This window comes from Bidens hawaiensis, unplaced genomic scaffold, assembly GCF_021521415.1.
Source record: "Bidens hawaiensis isolate Kalapana, Puna unplaced genomic scaffold, B.hawaiensis_p1.1 tig00003307_1, whole genome shotgun sequence".
In the NCBI taxonomy this organism is placed as follows: domain Eukaryota; kingdom Viridiplantae; phylum Streptophyta; class Magnoliopsida; order Asterales; family Asteraceae; genus Bidens; species Bidens hawaiensis.
In genome coordinates this window covers 1,532,553-1,544,929 of record NW_027491184.1, presented here as the reverse complement: position 1 = coordinate 1,544,929, position 12,377 = coordinate 1,532,553, and positions in this window count along the sequence as shown.

Sequence of the window (12,377 nt, the reverse complement as noted above, 5' to 3'; positions counted from 1 at the left end):
CTCAAATGTGGCGATTCAACTAACAATAACGTTTAATGGAATAAAACCAAAATAAATTATAAAAATGAAATCACCTGATATCAACGGGACTGGAAGAGGACCAGTCGGCTCGCGAACCTTCATAAACACTCGTATTTTATCGTCTCATCCAATTACCAAACTAACAATCGAACTTGCAAAATCTCGAGACGTGTAGAAGCAAGCTTCTCACAAGTGTAAGACATATGTCTTTTAAAAGTTACGAAAATGAATATTTGTTAATTTTATTAAAACAATTACCGAGCCAAATTAAGTCATTTCATAATAAATTCTATTAAATTAGCTAAAAACATTAAAAGAACCTAACTCACTTTCATAGGAATCACTATTGAATTTAGCATATGCAACCAGCCCTTTAAACCTCCGGGTAGCCCGGGAGACGAGTGGGGTCTCGTGAGGGTTTATAGAGAACAACAACCATAAAGTTCAATTACAACAAACTATACAAATAAATAAAATACAATAGCAATCAAAAGATATATATACATAAGCACCCAACCAGTTACCCATACAGTATTCCCTATAATATATTATAATATAATACAGACCAAGAGAATAATAAAAACAAAATAAAGTAAAAAGGTAACCAAAAATCTACTGTTGTGGCAGATCGTCCTCTGCACCATCTTGCGGGTGCAAAGGCTGCTCCTCTGTGATAGTCAATGAGTCTGGGAGCGGTACCTGCAAAGCAGTAAATAATAATCGATTGTAATTGTCATAACGGGCCCGCTGTGCCGTCTGATCATGCTGTATCTCCAACTGCCACTGATATATAATATGTAGTGTGACTGGTGGCTGTTGTGGCTGGCGTGATGAAGATGATGATGCCTGTCGGAGTGGATGCTGCCGCCGAGGTAACATGATGTGCGGAATCGGAGCATGCTGCTGACGTGTCGGGATACCTCTCTGTAGTGAAACTTCAGCCTCCGATCCCTCTGGTGGTGGCACCTGTGGACCCTGTCAGACCGGGACTAAAGCCAATAGATCATGAGTGTCAACGATCCCAGCCCGACGAGCCTCCAATAACCCAAAAACTCCTGTAGTTGGCCCCACATTAAAATATCTTACCGGATAACGGTCAAAGATGCCAAGGCGCTGGGTGATCCTCGTAATATATGGCCCTACGATTAAGCGTGCATAGGAAACCTGTAAGCTGCGACCCCACCTAAACGACGTGAGCAGGAGCATCGCCACATTGGCCGGTCGGCGGCCAATGATAGACTTTACACACAGTAGATCAGGGTTTTTGCACTTCTCGTGGCCCGAATGTCGGCCCACGATAGTACAGGCGACGACGCTGTGGATGTAGTTGGACGGGGTCCTTGATAGACGACTTCACAACAGCACTGGAAGGGTCCCCTTCAGCGATCTCCACCGAGTACTGGCCGAGCTGGGTCTCCGTGAGCCAGTGCTTACGGGGCTTCTGAGTGTGGGTATCGTATCTCCCGGGAGTATGTGGTAAATGTAATCATGTAAACAATTTCAATATTATGAAGTGACAGATTTAGTACTGATCACACAAGCAATTATGTTGAATTTAGAGAAATAAGCAAACAAACAAGTAAACGAGTTTCAATCAATTAACAAAGCAAATCACACCCGGGACGTCAAGTAGGTAACAGTAATCTCATGCAACATAACAGATTAATCATTAACGATTAACTAAATACCGATCAACTAGACAAAACCTTAGGGAACAACAATTGCTTTACACACGGCATTGGTTATCAAACGGTCCCTGCCAGTGTGACACAGTTAAGGGCAATTATATGCTTTATCGTATCCAACCTAATCAAACAACCCTATGATCAATTATTATAGAAACTTGTAACTAATCGTTCTGATCAACTTAAACCTAAACCGATTGAACACACGGAAATACTAAACATCAATAATCATAGATTAACCATAAACAATTATACATAAATGTTCTTAGTCACATGTGGAAACTGAAATTGTTACAAACTTACATCCCATGTATGATTCAGAGAAGACTAGCCGAGCATCGTCATCAATAGATCTTCAATTATGATGAGGAAAGCCATTAGTATTGATCAAGAAATGATTGGTAGCCCTGGATTTCATCCAAAATCGCTTAATAGCTGCTGCTTGTCGTCAATACGGAGTTAGGGTTATTTTTTGAAGAAAAATTAGATATAACCTAAAATTCCCATATGCACCCTCCCATTGCGATACGCGATGGGTCTTCAATGGTCCATCGCGTATCGTGATGTACCAGAAAGTCAAACTCTTTTTTAAACCCCATCACAACACGCGATGGGTCCTCAAGCAAGCCCATCGCGTATCGCGATGGGCCCTCAAGCAAGCCCATCGCATATCGCGATGGGTCTTGTCACCAGCAAAGTTCATTAAACTTCCTTGTTTCGCGCGCTGGACATCCCGGGTCTTCGTACCATGTCACAGAAGGTCCATATTGAGTACTTTAATATATGTGACCAGAAAACCAATAATACATGTATGAATATCGAAAGTTCTAGAATAAACGATTAAAACTAACTAATAAACAAACTAAAACATATACAAATTAACCGACCATCAGGGTCATTCGTTATCAGCATAGCGGAAGCAAATTAAGATAAAGAATGGACTAATTCTTTATCCAAATAAATACATTAATGACCCTAATTCGTTATCCAAGTTGATAGCGAATGAACACTATTCCTTACGAATTATCATAGTGAATAAACATATAATTTTAAAATTAAAAACATTTTTCATTTTAAATAACAAGGATTAAATAATGCACTGAAACCCGTGTCATGATAAACTTTACCTTAATGATCTTACTAGTCGGAGTAAGATGCCATACCTTAAACGTGTTATACATTAAAAAATACATAACTTAAAATTAAATAATTTAAATGAATTAAATAATAGAATTAAATAAAAAAATAAAATCTTTTTGATATTTTCTTTTCAAAATTTTACCCTTTAGCTCGAAAATTGAAAATAAAACAGAAAACAAAAATAGAAAACCAAATATTTTTGTCTTTTTGAATATTTTGGAAATAAAAGGTTTATTTACAAAAAAAAATATGAAAATTAATTTACGAAAGCAGTACATATTTTTGTAAGTTTAAGCAGAGAATGACATTGATCAAATTGCCCTTCCATCAGTTTTATATTTCAGTGCTATATGAGTGGCGTTAAGTCGGTCATTGATATTGCTGTCCACTTAAATCTTATAACAAACCTTCAAGTATTTTTGTGATATGATTTAATTTTCAATTAGAGCACAGATAATCAGAAACTATCAGCCTCTAATCTCGGTTCAGGCTTAAGTTGACTTTTACCATATCACCCCAACATGACTTAAACAATTATGCTGCTGATCAAATTTATGATTTTTATAGATACATATTATCACGCTATACACCAAGCTTCCTTTACTGTGAATGAGTATGCACGAATCCACCTGTAGTACATACATTGTATCCCATGGGACTCGTTTCTTATTGGTATTGAGACGAGCGCAAGGGAGGAACAAATGTATGACTAACAGCAGATTTTGATCAAGTTAGTAATTTAATTTGTCCACAGGCTAGTCCTCTGTGATAGTCAATGAGTCTGGGAGCGATACCTGAAAAGCAGTAAATAATAATCGAAAGTAATCGTCATAACGGGCCCGCTGTGCCATCTGCTCCTGTTGTATCTCCAACTGCCGCTGATATATCATGTGTAGTGTGATTTGTAGCTTTTGTGGCTGGCGTGATGAAGATGATGACGCCCGTCGGAGTGGATGCTGCTGCTGCGTGTCAACGATCCCGGCCCGACGAGCCTCCAATAACCCAAAAACTCCTGTAGCTGGCCAAATAGTAAAATATCTAACCGGATAACGGTCAAAGACGCAAAGCCGCTGGGAGATCCTCGTAATATATTGAGTACTTTAGCATCTGTGACCTGAAAACAAATAATACATTTATGAAGTATCGAAAGTTCAAGAATAAACGATTAAAACTAAATAATAAACAAACTAAAACATATACAAATTAACCGACCATCAGGATCATTCGTTATCAGTGTAGCGGAAGCAAATTAAGAAAACGAATGAACTAATTCTTTATCCAAATAAATACATTAATGACCCTAATTCGTTATCCAAGTTGATAGCGAATGAACACTTTTCGTTATGAATTATCATAGCGAATAGCCATATAATTTTAAAATTAAAATCTTTTTAAATTTAAATAACAAGGATTAAATAATGCACCGAAACCCGAGTCTCTATAAACTTTACCTTAATGATCTTACTAGTCGGAGTAATATGACATACCTCAAACGTGTTAAGTTGGTCATTGATATTGTTGTCCACTTAAATCTTATAACAAAACTTCGAGTATTTTTATGATATGATTTAATTTTCAATTAGAGCACAGAATATCAGAAACTATCACCCTCTAATCTCAGTTCAGGCTTAATTTGACTTTTACCATATCACCCCAACATGACTTAGACAATTATGCTGCTGATCAAATTTAAGATTTTTATAGATACATATTATCACGCTATACACCAAGCTTCCTTTACCGTGAATGAGTATGCACGAGTCCATCTGTAGGCATACATACATTGTATCCCATGGGACTCGTTTCTTATTGGTATTGAGATGCGTACAAGGGAGGATCAAATGTATGACTAACAACGGATTTTGAACAAGTTAGTAATTTAATTTGTAAGATACACAGCGGTGATCAAGTTTAATGACTTTGGGTTTTCTCTAAAAGCTTTAGGAAATATTCATGTTTATGAATACCTAGTTGATTAAGCCGCATAAAGACTCACAGTGTCAGGAAACCGGATGTATTTTATTTTGAATTTTTGTTTTTGGTGATCAGATAATCATAAGGCTTGAGTATGACATGCTACTACATTTCTTCCATCAATACCGAGACTTATGGAAGAGACTAACACCTCTTTCAATTTGTCATTTCTTTATGTTTATATCACGTACTTTACCATAACATCTAGTTTAAGACCTTTCAATGCACCAATGCAATTAAGCAACCAACCTTTTAAACTTATTTTTTCTGGATATGGGACCAGCTGATTAATGTACTATCATTTTTTCTTTTTGCTTCATAACTCAATTTTGAAGAGCATAAAAAACTCAATCGCCCGTAGATAATAGGACCAAACATGCAAACATGTTCCAAAAACTTAAATAACCGACATATTTTTTAGCGAAAAAATAAAAACACACAACAATCGCCCCAAGTACTTTCTATTTTCAGGTAAATGGCTATCCCAAACATCTACAAGTAAATATCACGGCCAAACATATACAAGTATATGCTCTTTAAATATGAGTAATTGGCATAATTTTAAGCGAAAGTGTGAAAAAATATTTTTGACATTTTTGAAATATTTGAATGTTTTTGGTTTTTCTCTATACAAACGAAAATCACAATATTTTTGTATATTTCAAATTTTTTATGTTTTTGGTTTTTCTATATGCAAACGAAAATCACAATATTTTTGTATTTTTCATTTTCACCCCTAAAACCCAAAACATAAAATAAGAAAATTAAAATAGATAAAATAAAAGTAAGTATAATTATCCTTGATTAATGATATCAGCAAGAGTTTTAAATCCGTTTAAACCATGGAAAAAGTTAAAACGCGTTTTATCAAATGCTTTGTTAAACAGATCCGCTTTCTGAAAATCTGTGTATACCTTTTCAATGTCAATTAATTTCTTTTCAAAACAATCACGGTTAAATAGATATTGAATTTCAATATGCTTTGTCTTAGAATGTTGCACGGCGTTCTTGGTGATACTAGTAGCAGCAGAGTTATCAATAAAAGCGGGAGTAGTAAGAAACTTCAAACCTGTTAGTGCACGGTTTGGTGACTGGTGATTTGCAGTTAAAGTATTCAAGATTAAAGTATTCGGTAGCTATGGAAAGGGGTGTTTGTTAGTGCACGGATTTGGATTAACTTATAGGTTGTCTAGTCATTACATTTAATGTATATTTAATGTAAATGACCCATTCGCTATGGATTGTATAGCGAATGAGGTCCATTCGTTATATACTAGGCTAGTTCGTTAAGATTATTACCATTCGTTATGGAATCATAACGAATGGAGTCTAATTCTTTATGAAGATATAACGAATTAGACGTAACTTAACAAAGTAGAGCATGTGGCCTATAAATAGGCATATCCATGCTCATTTGTAGGAGATCACACACATGAGAGATATGAGGTCCATAAGTTATTATATATTCTCTCCATTATGTAATTATTCAATATTTATTATTAAAATATGTATTTAAAGTATTCGTGTTCGTATTGTATAATCGATGTATCGACGCGGCTAGATCCTTGGTATGTCTCCTCAAAACCGTAATCCCGCAAGTGTTGGTAGATCCAAAGAACCTGTGGACAACAACTCGAGGATGCCTTACTCTTCTTCTGCGATTGAAGTGGAGACCGTTGTCTGCTTCTTTGTCACACCCGGCCCTAACGGCGGAAACAGCCGGGCGCGCGCGAGTGGGAATTGATAATCAAGCACGGGTCATTGCAAACATTCAAATATATTTTCCATTGCGCATGAAATGTCTAGTACAAAATACATTACATTGTTTAGAATTACATATAAAAACATCCACATATGAAAAACGTTGAAGATTTCCGCGCCATATCCCCTTACACGGCGGGAACAACCACGCGTGTGGAAGGGATAGAACTAAAATCTTCCAAAAATCATTTTTATAGATGTTCTGCGTGAAGTGCTCTATGTGTGACTCCTTGCGCTACTAATTATCACCTGAAAGACACGTAAAAACATTTGAATCAGTATAAACTGAGTGAGTTCACAAGTTTTGGTGACTTGATAAATCGTATTGCATCATATCCTTGATAAAACCATATTGAAACATATTTCTGATAACACCATTAAAACATATGCTTGATAAAACCGTCCCGCGGGTTACGCGCGGACATTTCTGAAAACCGGGCTCGTCCATGCAAAGTGGCGCTGCCACTACAAGCTAAAACAATACCGTCCCGCGGGTTACGCGCGGACGTTGTGCTCGGAAAACTAGGCGCTCGTACGTGCAAAGAGGTGCGACCCCTACGAGCGGGCTTTACCAGTAGTACTACCCCATGACCATACTAGGCACTCGTCTATGCAAAGAGGTGCGACCCCTACGAGTGGGTTGATCAAACACATCAGTCCCTACCGTTAGAGTTCCATTGACTGGTGATCACTGTCTAAAACTTGCGCACTTACATTGAAAACCAAGATAAACACCATGAACAGATAATCGTTTGCATTGCTTGTAAATATACCATGATAAAACATAATTTAAACACGTGTCCCTCGGCCCCGAAAACAGTTTAAAAACAGTGAAAATAGGGGCTGTGAGACTCACCTGTGATTCTTGTTAAGTGATGGTTTAGAGAGAGATTAAACGAGATTCGGGTTTCCTGATGTTAGCCTCGAAATTGGAAGTCTAGAATATGTTTAAATAACAAGAAATATGTATATTAAGATCAAGAAATCGAAGAATATAAGGGTTGGTCAGGAAAGTAAATCTAAAGTTTCGGCTTACCTAGTGATGGAAACGGAACTGGAAACGGATGCTCGGGAGATGGTTAGTGTAGAATTACAGGTTTAAGAGAGGATTTTGAAGTATGTTTGTGTGATATTTTTATTCAAGAATTGATACTTATTTATAGGCAAATTCGAGGGAACACAATCCCTTGATTTAGGGGATTGAAATCTTATCTATATTGGGTGTAATGATGAGAAGGTATGGGGTTTATTATTATTTATTTAGGGATGGGGGTGATGGTCCTAGGGAGTGGTTATAAAGATTCTGATGGATTTGACAGTACATGCAGGACTGTGGTTGGTGAGAGTAGGTGCGGCTGGCAGCTGACATTTCGTGTTATAGTATACTTTTCCTGGTACTGTTGTCAGTGTGCAGTCAAAAGGTAAAAATCTCTGAAACACGCAATTGGTTCTTTCTGGGCGGGGGTAATCCCCTTACATCTGAAGAATAGACTAAGTGTTTTGTGCGTGTAGTCTTGCGCGTATAGCCTTCTGCGTGAAGGCCATTTCTTTGAATGTTGTGGGTCCGGCGGCTCCAGTTGGTCTTCGCGCAAGCGTCCTTGTAACGAATCCTGCGCGTATCACTGCGCAGGCGTCCTTGTAAGGAATCCTGCGAGTCCATTTGGCTCTGCTGGAACCAGCGCTCTCAGAGTTTATTAACAGGGTGAACTTTTGGATTTAAGCGAGAAGGTAGTTGGTTTCTGTGCAGACGTTCATGCATAAAGGGTTTAGTTTTAAGGTGTCTCGCGAGGATTCTTCCCGCAGGTGTCGCATATAACTTCTTTTTATTTGATGCGGGTAGGTGCGTAACCTTCTCGTAGTCAGGGACGTTGAGTTTCATTTGTAGATTCTCCATGAGGTCTTGGTATTTCAACATAGTGATCAGTTATGTTGAAGTCAATTCCATCTTGGAGCTTCAAACAAACTAGCTCTCAATTTTCCCGCCATGCGGGGAGGTTAGTTCCCTTTTTCCGCGCGCGCATAAATGATTTGATTATTGAAGAGGTATGCAACCCATTAGACAAACGACATAAAATTAAGTTATGAAAACACAAAACATCCGCGCATGGCGCATATAACATATGCTCGCGCTGATCCTAACATGGCGCGCATCGCATCAGCGCATGGCGCATATAACATATGCCCGCGCCGATCATAACATGGCGCTCATCGCATCAGCGCATGGCGCATATAACATATGCCCGCGCTGATCATAACATGGCGCGCATCGCATCAGCGCATGGCGCATATAACATATGCCCGTGCTGATCATAACATGGCGCGCATAACATTCACAATCTCCTAATAATTAGGTTGATTACTTGGTTTATTGCTTTGGGAAATTACCGGGTGTCACATTCTCCCCCCGTTAGAAGAATTTCGTCCCGAAATTTAGGAGGTGTCACTGGTAGGAACTATCCTTTGGAAGAGGTATGGGTACTTTTTGCGCCTTTGGTCTTCTCTTTCCCAAGTGAATTCAGGTCCACGCTTTGAATTCCATTGAACCTTTACTAACTTGATTCGGCTTCTTCGCAACTTTTGTTCTTTCCAATCGGTTACTGCTATAGGCTCTTCCACGAAGTGTAGCTGTTTGTCGATATGAACCTCGTCCAATGGTAAAATTAACGTTTCATCAGATAAGCACTTCTTGAGGTTGGACACATGAAACGTGTCGTGAACTCCACTAAGTTCGGCGGGTAAACGGAGTTTATAAGCAACTGGACCGATCCTTTCCAGGATCTCAAATGGTCCGATGTATCGCGGATTTAACTTTCCTCGCTTGCCGAAACGGGGGACTCCCTTCCATGGAGAGACTTTCAAAAGTACTCTATCCCCTACTTGAAATTCCAACAGTTTTCTTCTCACATCTGCATAGCTTTTCTGTCTGTCGCGCGCTGCCTTAAGGCGATCCCGTATCTGGAAAATTTTGTCCGTCGTTTCTTGGATCAATTCTGGACCAGTCATTTGCTTGTCACCCACTTCAGCCCAACACAGTGGGGACCTACACTTGCGCCCATACAAGGCTTCAAATGGCGCAGCCTTGAGGCTTGTGTGATAACTGTTATTTTATGAAAATTCAACCAATGGGAGATGAGTATCCCAGCTACCCCCGAAATCGATTGCGCACGCGCGCAACATATCTTCTAATGTTTGAATGGTTCGCTCGCTTTGTCCATCTGTTTGGGGATGATAAGCCGTACTCATGTCAAGACGAGTACCTAAAGCCCCTTGTAACAATCTCCAAAATCTTGAGGTGAAACGACTATCTCTATCAGAAATGATGGATACCGGAACTCCGTGTTTGGAAACTACTTCTCGAATATACAATCGGGCTAACTTTTCCATCTTATCGGTTTCCTTGATCGGCAGGAAGTGTGCTGACTTAGTTAGCCGGTCTACAATAACCCAAATCGTGTTGTAACCCCCAGGTGTCCTTGGCAGTTTGGTAATGAAGTCCATGGAGATTTGTTCCAACTTCCACATGGGAATTTCTGGCTGTTGAAGCAACCCCGACGGTTTCTGGTAATCAGCCTTCACCTTCGAACACGTCAGGCACTTACTGACATACGTCGCGATGTCGCCCTTAAGATTGGGCCACCAATACAGCGCTTTAACATCTTGGTACATCTTGTCTGCGCCAGGATGTACGGAATACCGCGCTTTGTGAGCTTCGCTTAACACTTGCTCGCGCAATCCTCCTTTGAGAGGGACCCATATGCGGTTAGCAAAATATCGAGTGTCGTTCTCTTTGAGCTCCAAATTCTTAATCATACCCCCAAGGGATTCGTTCTTGACAAACTCTGATTTCAAGGCTTCTTGTTGAGCTTCTCGGATGCGAGTAGTGAGGTCTGCGCGAATGGTTAATCTTAGAGCCTTAACTCGTAGCGTCTTTGCTCGCTCTTTCCTACTTAAAGCGTCTGCTACCACATTCGCCTTTCCAGGATGATACTTTATTTCACAATCATAATCATTCAATAATTCAACCCATCTTCGTTGCCTCATGTTTAAATCCTTTTGATCAAATATATGTTGAAGGCTCTTGTGATCCGTAAAAATCAAACACTTTGTACCATAAAGATAATGGCGCCAAATCTTTAGCGCGAAAACAACCGCTCCAAGTTCCAGATCATGCGTTGTATAATTCCTTTCATTGGCCTTGAGTTGACGAGAGGCATACGCTATGACTTTGTTTCTCTGCATAAGGACACATCCGAGTCCTTGATGTGAAGCGTCGCAGTAGACGACCATGTCGTCCGTCCCCTCGGGTAGCGACAAAATTGGCGCACTACATAACTTTTGCTTTAACATTTGAAACGCTGCTTCCTGGTTTTCGCCCCAATCAAACTTCTTATCTTTCTGAGTTAGCGCAGTCAGAGGTAAAGCTATCTTGGAGAAGTTCTCAATGAAACGTCGATAGTAGCCAGCTAGTCCTAGGAATTGCCTCACATCAGTTGGTGTTTTTGGCGCTTCCCAATTCTCGATGGCTTTGACCTTGGAAGGATCGACGTGTATTCCTTTCTCGTTTACAACGTGACCGAGAAAGTGAACCTCTCTAAGCCAAAACTCACATTTAGAAAACTTTGCATACAACTTTTCTTCCTTCAGCAACCCCAAAATTAATCTCAGATGTTGTTCATGCTCAGCTCTGGTTCGGGAGAAAATCAGAATATCATCTATAAATACAATCACAAACTTATCCAAGTACGGTTTGCACACACGGTTCATCAGATCCATGAATACAGCCGGCGCATTAGTTAGCCCGAAAGGCATCACTAAGAACTCATAATGGCCGTATCTAGTTCGGAAGGCTGTCTTCGGCACGTCTTCCTCATGGACCCTAAGTTGGTGGTAACCTGACCGTAGATCTATCTTCGAGTAATAACTGGATCCCTGCAACTGATCAAATACGTCGTCAATCCTCGGTAAGGGGTACCGATTCTTGATTGTCAGCTTGTTCAGTTCCCTGTAGTCAATACACATTCTAAATGAACCATCCTTCTTCTTTACAAATAGCACTGGAGCTCCCCAGGGTGAAAAGCTTGGGCGTATGAAGCCCTTATCCAATAGTTCTTGCAACTGATCGGATAGCTCTTGCATCTCGGACGGAGCTAGTCGATAGGGTGCTCGAGCTACTGGTGCAGCCCCTGGAACCAAGTCGATTCGAAACTCGACTTGTCGCGGTGGCGGTAATCCGGGCAAATCTTCAGGGAAAACTTCTGGAAATTCGCGCACCACTGGTAAGTCTTCAATCTTTCGTTCGTCTCCTTTCTTCTCTACTACGTGCGCCAGGAAGGCGTAGCATCCTTTCCTCAGGCACTTGCGCGCCTTTAGACACGAAATGAGTTTTATCGCAACTCCACTTCTTTCCCCTTGAATTACTAAGGTTTCTCCGCTCAACAGTGGGATCCGAACCTGCTTCTCATGGCAAATAACTTCCGCGTGGTTCTCGACTAACCAATCCATGCCTACCACAATGTCAAAGCTTCCCAAGTCTATTGGCAATAAGTTAATATTGAATCCGTGACCTCCCATGACCAATACACATTGCTCAGTCCTCTCGTTCGCGCGTATCTGCCTACCATTGGCTAGTTCTATAGTATAAGGCGTGTCTAGCCTACTGGTTGCTACGCGTAAGGAGTTTTTAAACTCAGTGGATATGAAACTTAGGTCAGCGCCAGTATCAAATAAGACAGATGCAAAATGGTCGTTAAGTAGAAACATACCGATTACCACATTCGGTTCTTCTTTTGCTTCGCC